The sequence below is a fragment of the Anser cygnoides genome, chromosome 16, assembly GCF_040182565.1.
Source record: "Anser cygnoides isolate HZ-2024a breed goose chromosome 16, Taihu_goose_T2T_genome, whole genome shotgun sequence".
NCBI classification, from domain to species: Eukaryota; Metazoa; Chordata; class Aves; order Anseriformes; family Anatidae; genus Anser; species Anser cygnoides.
Window position 1 is genome coordinate 16,023,453 of NC_089888.1, and position 13,934 is coordinate 16,037,386.

The 13,934-nt window shown below is 57.7% G+C and overlaps 1 protein-coding gene across 4 annotated transcripts in view; it reads right to left on the reverse strand.

The window, feature by feature from the left end:
* Positions 1–13,514, reverse strand: part of DLGAP4 (DLG associated protein 4) — a 182,318-nt gene extending 168,804 nt beyond the window's left edge. For 2 of the 4 annotated variants that reach the window (XM_066978613.1, XM_066978612.1), the window contains exon 1: positions 13,385–13,514. The gene's annotated coding sequence lies outside the window, so the exon portion shown is untranslated. The remainder of the gene's footprint in view (positions 1–13,384) is intronic. The other 2 variants (XM_066978614.1, XM_066978615.1) reach the window with 2 other exon arrangements.
* Between the last annotated feature and the right edge of the window lie 420 nt (positions 13,515–13,934).

Consider the following 13,934-nt stretch of genomic DNA (forward strand, 5'->3'; position numbering starts at 1 on the left):
CTCTGACTGGGGAAGGACCGCAAGAGGAAAGCCCAGCCTGGCCCCTCTGCACTTTGCTGGGACACCCTGAGGGCCGTGGAGCAACACAGTCCTTGTGTGTGCAGCCAGGCCTGACTGCACCCCACAGAGGACAACTCCAGCCCCGGGGCCGAAGTCAGGGCTTGAAGCTGCACTCATGCACGTGTCTTGGGTGATACCCATCATGTGTGTGGAGACTTCTCCGAAGACTTCCTCTAGACAGTGACTGGAGTCCAGACACAGCTCTTAGACAAAGAGGTACAGTGGAGATGGTCTTGCCCCAACAGGAGCCCTTGCTGTCCCTAGTCGGGGTCTTAGAGTCCTATGTAGACTCTATGTAGACTCAGGGTCTTGTAGTCCTATGTAGATCCTTTCCTATGTAGATCCCTATGGGACTTGGCTCCTTTCTCCTGGGCTCCTTGCTCCAGAGCAAATAGTACATCAGGTGAGTCTAGGACCATCTCAGGAGCTGCTCTACAGCTTTTGCCTTCCCAAAAGCCATCCAAAGGATGGTGTGCCCAACAGTGCTGACTCACACTCCCCAGCATCATACCCCTTCTAAAACCCAAACCACTGATGAGTACATAACCACCACCTCAACTACCTCCAGAAGGGCTCCAAGCTGCATGCAAAGACTTGCCATAGGAGAGAGACAGACCTCAAAAACATTACCCACACACTCAAGGCACAAAGGCAGACATACTCCTCCCCTCCACCCCAGTATGACCCTGATGGGACTCGATCCAAGACCCAGCCTGGTGGTGACCCAGGAAGGTCTCCTACCCTGCACGGCCTGTCCCCTCCTCTGGCTGATGGAAGACCACCTCGCTTCTGAGCGTGCAGCATCTGGGTGAGAGCCTCAACACCCACAGAGAGGCAGCTTCTCTGCAGAGATGAAGCTGGACAGTTTAAGGTATTACTAGACTGACTAACAGTGGTATTCAGCTCTTCCAGTGCTCTGCCATGCTCCCTTGCAGGTGATGTCTTTGCCGGTCCTCATCCTGCCATGTGGAAGCCTGGGGGAGGGCATGCCTCACCCCTGCTCTGCTCAGCAGTCTTTGGGTCTTATCCTTCTCATTGAAATCCAATAATCTCAGTCAGATTTTTTTCAGGGAAGGATGCACCTCTCCATCAGACCATCTGGGCTCCATCCACCAGGAGGCCCTTGTCTTCTTCGCCAGCAGAAGTTCTTTTCTATGATGCTTCCAGTTACTGATGGAGCAGGGTCTGGGTGGCCTGGGTTAGACTTACTGACTCCTTCCCAGGTTTGGTCTTTCCCATCACTAAGGGGAACAGGAGAGTCACAGCCTGCTTCAGATACAGGACAACACTCCTGAAACCCACAGGTTTGGACTTTTTCCTCCCTCCTTACTCTAACTCCTGTGAATTCCCCTGTATCTGCTGCTGAAGTGAAGGTGCCAGAAGACAGCGGGGTGCCCTGGGGAGCAGTGCCTTGGCCAGGCTGGCCTGCCTTGCCTGGAGGAAAGGACAGAGCCACTCTACACAAACACATGAAGCTGACCAAAAAGCCATCCTCTCACATCTGCGGGAAGAGGGAAGACCAGGAATGGCACTGGCAATGAAAATGACATTCTTTTTCACACAGGTGATGCACACTGGGTCTCTGCGGGTTTTGTGCTGGGCCAGCGACTGCACTGAGCATCAGGGAGGGATGGGGCCAGGGACCCTCCTTAGTGGGCCTGCACACACCCACTGCCTGCATGTTGTGGAGCACTGGGACCCCCTTGACAGGTTTCCCAGGCTGGGTCTCTGACCAGTTTGGCTTTCCAATCAAATATGCCTTTTCCCTCCAGCCCTGTCCATCCTGAGGGAAGTACATGGCCAGACCACGCACCATGGAAGCCACCAGCAGCATCCAGCCCCACTCCCACCCCTGCTTAGTGGGGCAGGGGAAATTCTCGTGTTTCCTATTGTCCCTTCTGCCCTGGGGCCCCATCGAGGGTTGCTGCAAGCCATGCTCAGACATGTCCCTGTGCCAGCACTGAGGCAGGAGGGCCCTGCCTGCACCTGGCTCACCCAAGGCACCCTGCCGGCACCGCACCTCCCAGGGCCAGAGGTGAGTGAGGGCCCCTCCTTGCACCAGCCTGAGGTTCCCTGAAGGCCACAATGTGCTGTGACTTCTTCTCATGGAAAAAAGTCCCATTATTCCCCTCTTGGGGTCATTTCCTTGCCTGGGGGGAAACATCAAAACAACTGCCCTTCTCACTCCTCTTTTCTCCCACTGGTTATGTCCTCCCAGGCTTGGTGGTGACATGCACAGCAGCTGTGGTTGTGGCCCACATTGTCTGCTAGAGCTGTTGGCAGTGGGACTGCTTCTCTCCCACCGGGCCTGAGCCCAGACATCAAATTGAGGCAAATGTTCTCTGGTGGGAGGGGGACAAAGCCGTGCTCAGGACAGTCAGTCACTGTTGTATGTAGCATGTCTGGAGAGAGAGACTGCTGTGATCCTCCCCAGTGCAGCTGAAACATCTCCATCGAGAGGTTGCAGAAACTTGCAGGGACGAGCAGAGTCAGCCCCTGTCTGCTCCTGACCCGTCAGCCAGAGTCCTGTCAGTCTCCATCCCAGCTCTGGATCTGCCCATAGCTCTGCACCTGCACTCCAGAGGGGGTGGGATGGGATGGGATGGGATGGGATGGGATGGGATGGGATGGGATGGGATGGGATGGGATGGGATGGGATGGGATGGATGGGATGGGCAGCACTGCGGCAGTTGGTGCACAGCTTGTCTTCTGTGCATGGGGTCACACAGCTGTCCCCCCAGAGTGACCCAGGAGCCATGACTGACCTGCTAGAGAAGCAGGCAGTGATGCTGTCCGGCGCCTGCTTCTGAGTGAGCGAGTTATCTGTCCTCAGACAGGAGACCGGGCCTGACTCCTGGGGAGAGCAGCCTGAAGAGCTGAGCACCTCATCTGATGTATGTAAACAACCCTTTGCACCCCTCTAAGACAGGGAGGTTAAAGCAGCCTTACTTCTCCAGGGTCAACCAGTAGACCAGGATAAACATGTACTTCTGGAAACAGGATTCAAAACCCTTTTCTCTGTCTGAAATTTGCCTGGGTTTGTAGGGACTTCAGCTGTTTCTGAGGCAGACTGTGGCAGAGGTAACACAAGGGATGCTCCTAGACCAAACTCCATGGGGAGCACTCACAGATCCCAATCAGACTCGGACAGGAGCACATGCTACCAGGAGTCTGCACTTCTGGAGCTACCCCAGAATGGCTGCATGCATATTTTCAGGGACATGGAACTCCAGGGGCAAGGCAGATGTTGTTTGGGATGTGAAATAATGACATACAGAACCCTTCCTGGTTCACCCACAGGGGTTTGGATCAGCCTGTGTAGAGCCTCAGGTGCTGACCTGTGCTCAGCTCCAGCCAGCATCACCTCATCAGCCTCTCTCATAAGTCAGCAGAGTCTACCAAAGCCACCAAGCCACAAAGCAAAGGAGAGAGGACATGGTTGCCTAGACCCGCAACTTCTTGGAGTAGCACAGGGAGCAAACTGGCTGGGACTCGTCGCCTGGAAGTGGCTCACCTTCAATGGGACAAGCAGGCACCGAAGTAGGGCTGCCTGGCTCCCCTGAGCCGTGGTGGCACAAAGACCTCCTCAGCATGCTGCGCAGAACAGGGTGTATCGGCTAATTTTATCAGCTCTGTCCCACAAAGAGGATCTGGGAGACAGGGTGCCCTATTTACATGGCCTCTGGCAGCTGCAATGCTGGTGCCAGCCTGTCCCTAACCCAGGTGCCATGGTGGCCCCGCATCCTTCGGGCCTATCATCTGGAGGGGGGGGGAAACTGCTCCCCATCACTCGCATCTCCACGTCCAGGAGGCAGTGAGGCACAACCCAATCCCCAGTCTGGACATTTGCTGGCTGTTTTGGAGGGAGGAAGATGGTTGCATGGGACTAGGTCAGCATCCCATCAAGCAGCCTTGCCCCATCCCACCCTCCAGTCCAGGACTGGGAGCAATCTCACATTGACACAGAGGTCCAAGCATCAGGTACTCAGGGAAAGAGTCCTGGGCAGTCCTGCAGTGTGAACGCACAAGGAAGATGGTGCTCATAGCCTAAGTGGATGCGTCCTCACCTCACGCGTGGTTCCAGTAGCCACATGTCCGTGTCCACCTCTGAGCCTCACCAGGTCAGGCTGTGGCAGCCCTCTCCCTGCCCAGCACTTGTCATCCCTCTCAGCTCAGCATCTGCTCCATGAGATCTTGTCACCTGCAGCCCCAGCTTGGGCCAGGATGGGTTGTAGTGAATGGCGCATGCCAAAAGCCTGGCTGGAGCCATCAGGAGGTACCTGACATCTCAGAACAGGGGTGACAGCATCAGGTCTATGCCATGAGCATGGGCAGGAGAGGCAAATACCTCCCTGTCCTTAACAGAAGAAGCTGAAGGAACACGCTGGCTCCTAGGGTTATTCTCACCCTTTGAAGGTGCCAGGCAACAGGACCTGGCAGGAGCCAAAGGTGCTCAGGGTTGACGCTGGAGCAGTGCATGCAGACAAGGGGGGTCCTGACAAGTTCGTGGATCCCAGCCATCACCAGCCACCCTCTTCTCATAAGGGACCTCTGGATGCTTCAGATAGCCAGAAACCTGCTGAAATAGTGCTGGAGGTTTGGCCACTCTGTGGATGCTGGCAGGATGTTCAGCCTTCCCAGGAGCTGGCCTTGGGGGCTCCCCTCATGGCCCTGTGCACCCCACTCCAGCCATGGCTTTGGGAGCCTCTTCTGTTGGGCTGCCAGTTGCATGTGCGTTGCATGGCACAGCCCTGCACTGTGCTGTGGTGGGGCAGACAGGAGAGGGCTCCCTGCCAGCCCCAGCCCAGGGCAGCCCGAGGACTGGGGAGCGGCTGGAGGTTGCCTGGCCCCTGCCACCAGGCTGATGGAGGGGCTATGGGCCGAGAGCGGCTGGGGTAGCGCTCCTCACCTGACGTTATTTTGGTTGCTAGGTGATTAAATCATCCATCTGCTTATGACAGCACGGGAGAGCAGTGAGTCAGTCCCCTTCGTACAAGACAACAAAGGGTTTTTCAACTCCAGCCCACCTCCAGCCTGTCTCTGGGCCCTGTCCCTTCCTGCAGGACCCTTGCATGAAGCCCACGCTTGGGCATGTGCAAGGGGAGCAGGCTCGTGCACAGCACCCCGGGGCAGGGCAGCTGCCAAAGAAGGCCAGCTGTGGACAGGGCTGTGGACATCTTCAAACGTGTTTCTGGTGAGCAGGACCTCATTGGCATCTTGAAAAGCATGGCTGGATGGTGGAAAGAGCGTTTTCCTTAATCGTGTCTAGAATAACTTAAGAGGTATCAGATCAGCCCCAGCAGAAGTAAAGGGAGGTGTGCTGCTAGCTCACCAGGCGGCCTGGCACCTGGCAGCCCAGCACAGCCACCCCTGAACCTTCTTCCCCTTCCACAGGCTCAGCACTGTCACCACAGGGACGTCGCTGACGTTGCACTTGTGGGACAGCTGCGACTGCCCGCGCTGGGAGCGGAGCCCAGGGAAAGCCAGCAGGCTGCTTGGTGAGAATGCAGCAGAAAGGCAACAGTTTGGGGAGAAAATAACATTTCCATAAAGTGTTCGAAGTCTTTTGGAGGAGGAAAGTGGGACGGGAGAGAAAGAAGAACCACTGTGTGTGTGTGTGTGCATATGAAAGAGAGTGACAACAAGAGCCTCCCTCCCCACCGAGAAGAAACCATCTCTGTTTCTCAGGTTTTGGAGAGTGTTGAGACATGGTGAAGTTAACATTTTGCCCACAAAATGTGCTTTGGAAGTCATTTTCATTAAGAAAGCTCTGAACCACATACAGCTTCTGCACAGACCCCTCTGCTGCCAACAAGCACATACTAGGCTGCAGCACCAGCTGCTGGGTGAGGGTCTGGAGGCTGCCGCGCACCCCCACGGAGCCCACTGGATCCAAAGCCCACCAAGGTCGGTGGAAGGACCCCTGTGAGATGCAGGGGCCTTTGCAGGGGCTTCCGTGGCCACACAGAGCTTTGCAGTGGGGATGGAGCTGGGAGGGCATCCCAGGGGCTGCACACCCCCTGCCCAGGACAACCCTGATGGAGAAGCCCTGAAGCGGTGTGGGGAGCTCTGCGCTCCACAGGGACGGTGCAAAACCACAGTGGAGCAGCTGGGAGCTGCCCGTCACTGACTCATTTACCTCCTGCAACTGCAGGTGAGAAGCACAAAGCACTCCCTGCCTGCCACCTCCCTCCAGCCCTGCACAGCCAGTGCCAGGTTCGGCCAGCACTGGGCAACCACAGCAGCACCCCAAGCCAGCACCTAGCACCACAAAGCCTAGATCCTGATGGGAGCTGGGTTGGTGGCTGCCCCACTGCTGTCCCCAGTGCAGCCTGTCCTCCCAGGTCCCCCAGCAGCTACTTCTTAGTGCAAAGAGACTCATTAATGAAGTGGAAAAGGAGGAGGAGGAGCAAGCTGAATGGGTCTGTCCTAGGGGACAACACAGCAAGGAGGAGGAGGAGAGCACTCAGCGCTTGATCTCAGGATATGCAGCCACTGGAAGGAGAGGAACAACCATCCAGAAAATAACTAGGGAGGAAAGGATGAGGGGCCCAGCTGGCCCACTAGCAAATGTGCAAGCAAAGGTGGAGGCAAAAGATGGGTGGGCAGGAGGAAGGCAGCGAAGGGAGGCAGCCTCCAGAGCCACTCAGCCACCACCAGTGCCCCATCCACAGCGACCTCCGCCGAAAGGCAGTTTGCTGAGCCAGGAGGCAGAGGGAGGCCTGCAGAGCCCCAGGTGCTTCTTCCAGGAGGTGCCTGCTGCATCACAGGAGCAGCCTTCTCGAGGCTGCCTGCTCCATCTGTGCTCCCTGCCCTTGCCCTCGGCTCTCTCCTTCCCATAGGCACCAGCGCTTTGCCGGGTCCCCAGCGCCCTGGCTTGGCACGGCTGCAGCTCACCAGCGGCATTGCTGGGGGAGGGAGGAGGACAGGCTGGGCTGTGTGGGAAGGACATTTTTCTTCAGCGCATTGGTTCTCAGTTTCCAATCTGTCTCCGCAAGGGCCTGTCCACTGTGCTGTCAGCGGCACTGCGGGGTGGCCATGGCCAGTGGGCCCAGTGCTTGGCAGCTGCCGGCCACCAGCCCCAGACGCCCAGGAGAGGTGGCTGCATGTGTCACATGTGGGCAGTGCCAGAGGCCACTAGCGACCGGGAGCAATGGGTTTGGGAGGTTTCTGTCCCCAGCTTATAGCTGGAGAGATCAGGATCTCAAGAACAAGGGTTTCACGGCCACCAGCTACACGAGAGCTGCTCCTCCCAGTGTCCCAAGCAGCAACCATTTCCAAGCCCCAGGGAGCCCCAGTGTCCAAAAGCCTCCCATTCCCACATCACACAGCTCCCCATGGCTCAGAGCCCACAACCTCAGGGCAGTCACAGCCACCTCTGCTCCTGTACTGCTGCACATCATGTGCTGGGCTGCTGTCTCCTGAGCATGCCGCCTTCAGGGCTCAAACCCCACAGACAGACCTCTCTGACCCTCTGGGACGCCAGTGCCTGGCCAGACCCAGGGAATGGCTGAAGAGCTCAGGTGCCCTATTCCTGCCCAGCCCTCCCTTGGTGGGGAATATGTGCCTGGGCTGCCTGTCTCAGGGACTTCACGAAGGCCAGTGTGGCAAACAAGGTGCCAAACACCCCCCAAAGCATGGGACTAGCCGTCCCCTCATAGCTGCTCCATGTCAAAAGGATTAATCAGACGAAGGAAATGGTGAGGGAGCATCAACTTCATTCCTGCAGTGAAGAAACTGTGCCATTAAAATCCTCTCTCCTATGACACACACTGAGCCTATTTCAGTAATAGTTTGGCAGGGGAATAACATTATGGAGCCTATAAATATCTCGTGGGGTATTGCTCTGCTGATGGAGCAGCAGGACATGGCCCTTGCCCACCACAGTGCCAGTCCCAGCAGCCTCACAGGGAAGGCCCAGCCATCAGCAGAGCTGGAAGCTGCCTGGCCTTTCCTCGAGGGTAGGGGACCCAGGACACAAGGACAGAAGGACGCCTTATGGCCGGGCTGTCCTGGGGCAGCTGGAACATCCCACTGGCTGGGCTGTTGGCCATGGCTGGCAGGGATGTGACATGGGCAGTTCAGGCCCTGGAGATGCTGGAGGGGATGGGGGTAAGAAGATGGTGGAAAGCATTAGCACCCAAAGGATGTTTCCAAAGCAAACAGTGAGGCTCCCTGTCTCTGCAGCTGAGGACTTCAGACTGACTTAGACCAGCCTGATACACACAGCCACACTCCCCAGGAGCAGAGGGGCTTCTCACACAAGAGCAGCTGAGGTTCCTCAGGCACAAGCAGGTCCCCTGAAATATCCCAGTGACATTTGTCACAAGTTTTTTGCAGCGCACACGGCACAGAGGGAAGCTGCTCCCTGCAAAGCCCTGGGCATCATCTGGGCCATCCTGGGCACCAAACGTGACAATTCAATAACCCACCTCCAGTGTCTACTCCTCTACCAAGGCCCTGAGATAATGTGGATGAAGAAAATACCCTGCCATGTCTGAGGGGGATGACAAATGGAGAGGAAGAGGGTGGGACAGGGTCCAGGCACCCCGGCCATGCCAGCCAGCCATAGTGCTACGCAGTGAGGGGAATAGCTGGACTGCTGCTCTGTCATGCATTTGTCATCTTGCAAGGAAAATTATGTGGGTAGCCCCTGTTCTGCCAGGGCACATTGCGACAAATGGCTGAGGGATTTGAATATTATGCATCATATATAATATTATGAATATATATATATATCATATAATATTATGAATATATATATATGTAATATAATATTATGAATATTATGTAAAGGAACTTTCATGACATTTGTCATTGGTCTCATACTGCTCCCTCTTCAATGCAGGGTTAAGCCAGTGCTGAGTAGTTTTAATACATCTGCCTGGTACATATTTTATGCACACACAGGCTGCTGGCTACCTTCCTTGCCCACAGGGTAGATCTCTGCCCACCTGCAAGTGTCAACACCATTCTTCAAAGCTCCTGGGCCCCTCCCAGCAGAGCTCTCCAGCTACTCAGTGACTTATCTATAGGCAGCACTGGAGAAGAAAGGGCGTACCAAACCCAAATACAGTTGATGGGGACCTGAGGGAGCAGGGTCCCTCCATGTGAGAGTTGCCCAAGGGATGTGCAGAAGGGTCCATGCCCTGCCAGGGAACGCAGGAACCAGACCCAGGGGACATGCCTAAATGACCCTGCAGCCATCAGAGTGTAGGTTTGTGGCTGCTTGTCACACATCCCCTCTGTCCTTAGAGGACATAAAGTTTCAGGAACCACGGAGATTGCCATAGCAGCTCTGGAAGTTGAAATGTGCTTCCTTCAAGCTGCTGGGAAGAGCTGCAGTGAGCCAGGCCTCATTCAGAGAAAGCTCTCAAGAAAGGTAATTTTCCTGACAGCCCATGATCTAAGCCCAACAGACAGCCATTAGGGCCAGGAAAGGATGACATCCATGAGAGCCTGAGCAAAAGCAGAGCAGGCGTGTTAGAGTCCAGCCTTGTGGGAACTTTCCCTGCATAATGCCTTTGCAAGCAAGAGATGCCCTTTTTCTTGAGCACACAAAACCATAATGCAAATTCACACAAGGAGTCCACTGACAACTGCTAGCAGTTGCAAGGTTCTTGTCAGAGGCGGTATCCATAGAGGAACCTAGCTAAGCTCCCGAACAAGACATGGAAAGCAGTTATGAAATGTGAAATGTGGATACATTTTACAAAGCATCACCATATTTATGCCACAGACAGTGGAACACACCATCAAGTAGAAGCTGAGATTGGTAAAAATCTCAGGGAGTGTGGTTTCAGCAAAGCTTCACTGTCACGTAACCAAATTCCAGCAGCGCAAAGCACTTTGAACGGCTGCTTGTGCTGAGGACCTCCCTCACACCCCCAGCCCAGCCCTAAGCAGAAGAGCCGAATCTTCACGTTCGTCTATTCTGCACAAACCTAAAATACCCTCCAAAATGAAGAATAATCAAGCTGACTCCCTGACCAAAATAACTCCTTATGATCCTCCCAGCTTCCTCCGGCTATGGCCCGTGGTCTGCCTGCAGCCCCTTTGCTTTCGGTAGAGATGGCTGAGAGTCACCTCCTCCAAGCCAGCCCCCCGTGGGCAGGGCGGGTGACTGCTTGGCCTGGCCCAGTCTGACTCAGCACTCCTTACCCACACCCAGGGGGCCAAAAAGGCTGCACAGGGTGGCAGAGTCTGAGCCAGGGGCTGGCGGAGCTGGCCGGCAGGGGCACACCTGTCAGCTGCAGCTTCAGCCCCTGGCGGGACAGACACAGGCTGGAAGGCGGTGAGAAAAGCAACCACGCCGAGCTCAGAACTCAGAATCAGCACCTTGAATCGTGGCCAAAAGCAAATCGGAAGTCAGCACAGCTTCTGGCAAACAGGTGCTGCCTCGCCTGTGGCTTATGCCGCTAAGCACAAGCTGACGACTTTGGCCCGAGACATGGCCAGCAAAACCAGGGACGAGGGCATCTACAGGCACCGTGGTCCTCCCAGGAACACTGCCTCGCATGCTGCTCCCCTCCTCTGCGGATGGCAAAGGGATGTTGCAGGCACCAAGGAAAGCAGGCTGCCATCTGGGTACAGGACTATTCATCTCTGACGACTGCAGCATCAGCTCAGTGCTTGGGTGAAGGCTGATTGTGGACAGATTAGAGGGGAAACAGCATGTTCATTTCTGTCCATGCTGCGCTGCTATTACCCAGTCTGAAAATAAAGCCTTATTTTTCATGCAAAGATGCACAATGGTTAACATGAGAAAAGCTTGCCTGGGAGGCATGCAGGTATCAAATCAATTTCAAAACAGGTCTCCAATTACTACTGATGTTTATTTGATTTACATTTTTTCTGTCTTGCCAGATGTTTATGCTCCAAGGGTGAAATTCAGCCCAGTGCCATTTGATTGGCATAAGGGTGTAAGAAGGCACGAAGGTCTCCTGCTGCATAGTGGCACGTTTCCCTTGAACTGCTCTATCCCTTCACCACTCAAACTGTACTGGTACGTCATGTACACAAAGAGGAGTGAGGGAGCTGAGCTTCTGCGGAGATCAGACCTGGGTTTGCACACACCAGCTGCCGAGCCCCAGGTTGTTAAAGCCCCGTATTCCGGCTGGTGTGAGAAGCAGCCCCAGGTCTCAGGAGCGGGAGTGGCGGCTCAGACCAGGCATTAGCTTCCTGCAGAAAGCCTCTGGGCTAGCTCTGCCTTGTGCTTCACTGGAGGAGCAGCAGTCGGAGGTGGATTTGCAAGCCTTTGAGAGTCCATTTTGCAGGAGGAGCTGCAAGAAGCCCAGGTCCTGTGAGCTGCCAGTCCCCAGACACATCTGTGCACAGGATGGCCAGCACCAGCCTGATGCCACGATGGTGGCATGGTGGTGGGAAGATCACCAAGGCGCAGCTTCTCAAAGGCATTTCAGTGCCAAACTCTGATCAAAATGATGGCAACAAGGCTCTAAACACTGCTTCTGCCTGGGCCTCATCCTGGACTGGTGTTTCCTAACTGCATCATGGCAAAGGCCCACAAGGGAGCTTGTTCTCCCTCCTGGAGGGGCACGAGCACGTGGTGGGACCCTGGTCTGCCCCCCAAAAGCATAATGCAAATGTAACAACCCTGCCACTGCTGCAGGGCTTATCCGTGCCATTGCTACTGTCAGAGATGCACAGAGGGGGCCTGCTTGCAGCTGCATCCATGTGGGAACAGAGAGCACGGCCCTGCCCAGCCCCACTGCTTGCTGCCAGCAGGTTTCATTTCCCTGCAGCCCTGCCAGGTCAGTTTTGTCCAGCACACAGCAGGAGTGCCTTTACCAGTGCAGGCAAAACCTAGCGGGCAGCAGAGGGTGAGGTGCAGGCTGGCCGCCCTGCCTGCCCACACGCTGGGAAAAGGACGGGGGGCCACCAGGGGAGGGAGGGCTGAGCTCCGACTTCCCTCTCCTGGGGCACCTGCAGCCCGTGCCAGCAGCCCCCCGGGGAGGTGGCAGCTGGCTGGAGGAGCCCCCAGCCCCTCTCACTCAGAGGAGCCCAGAGGCAGCCTGGGGCTAGGGGCTCCTCTCAGACACCATCCCCAGCCCACAGGGGAAGTGGACAGCCCTGCACATGGGTACTTGCAGACTACGCTCACCCCCTTGCCTTCCCCACATGTGCCTGCTCTCTCCATCACGCTTGTGTGCTGCCCAGCACCCACCCACAGCCCCCGACACACACACACACCAACGCGCACATACACCCTGCAGCACACACACACACCAACACGCACATCACTACCAGCACACACGCATGCACACACTGCACACCAGGGGAGCAGTGCACAAGCATGCACTAGCACACGCACACATGCACATACATGCTCAGGCTGGGGCTGCTCCCACACACGGGCTCAGTGCGGTTTGCATGCATGCAGAAACAAGGACGTGCTCAGCTCTGCATCTCTCACACAGGCTTGTTGTGGAGCTCACACCCCGGCACAAACGCGCACACCGGCTCCGCAGTGGCTCACACACGCATGCACACAGACACAAACACAGCCTGGGGTTCTCATACACGCAAGTGCGGTGTGGCTCCCAGGGACACGGCGACAGGGCCACGCTTCGCTGTGGCTCTCGCACACCCCTGTGCAGCCATGGAGCCCTGACACGCTGCACCCAGCACCTGCACGCCTCGGCCTCCCCACTGCCCCGTGCTCACCCTGCGCACCGACACCCCGGGGTGGGAAGGACCACGCCCCCCGGGGGGAGCGGGATCACACATACACAGAGACCGGCTGCTCCGCACACACTTAACTCCTTGTTTGCCTGGCCCTGCACCATCCTGTCCTGCTCAGCACCATTCAGCCTGGCCCCAGCACCCTCCAGCCTTGCCCCAGTACCATCCAGTCCGGCCCCAGCACCACTCAGCCATGTCCTAGCATCATCCAGCCCGGCCGCAGCACCATCCAGCCCGGCCCCAGCATCATCCAACCCGGTCCCAGCACCATCCAGCCTAGCCCCAGCATCATCCAGCCCTGTGCCCGCACCGTCCAGCCCCGGTCCCAGCATCACCCAGCCCCGTGCCCGTCCCGTCCAGCCCCGTGCCCGCATCGTCCAGCCTGGCCCCGGCACCATCCAGTCCGGCCCCAGCGCCGTCCAGCCCCGTGCCCGCCCCGTCTAGCCCTTCTGGGGCCCGGCTTCACCCCGCGCCCTAGGGCTCCGCACCCCGCCCCGTCGGGCCGGCCCCAGCCCCCGGCCGGCCGCCAGGCTCCCGGCCGCGCCGGCCCCAGCCCGCACCCGCAGCCGCAGCCGCACCCGCCCCGTCGGGCGGCCCCGCCGCAGCCCCGCCGCCCGCTCACCTCGATCCGCAGCGCCGGGACGCGGCGCCCGTGCCGGAGCGGTCCCGCGGCGGGGCAGCGCCCGCTCCTCGCAGCGCCCCGGCAGCGGCGGGCCAGGCGGGGGGCCCGGCTCGGCTCGGCCCGGCCCGGCCCGGCCCCGGCCCCGGCCCCGGCCGCTGGCCGGCCGCCGCTGCCCCCCTGCCCGCGGCGCGGTCCGGCCGCCTCGCCCCTATGCGGAGGCTCCAGCAGCACCGAGGCGATGCCCATTCATTCAGCTTGTCCCCCGCAGCCCTCCCCTTCCGCCCCGCGCTCCCAGCCTCCTGGATGGAGGTGGCTGGTGATGCTGCAGCGGTACCCGGAGCCCCCGGAGAGCACAGTGCGGAGAGGAGGGAGGGAGAGGAGGAGGAAGGAGAGCAGAAGGAGGGAAGAGGAAAGAGAGAGAGAGGGAGCGGGAGAGAGAGCGGGCGATGGCTGCCCCCAAAACCAGAGCTGGATCTGGAGAAGACTCCGGGATTTCCACAAGGAAATTAGGACAGGGAGCAGAGCTGGGCCAGCACAAGCACCTCCAGCG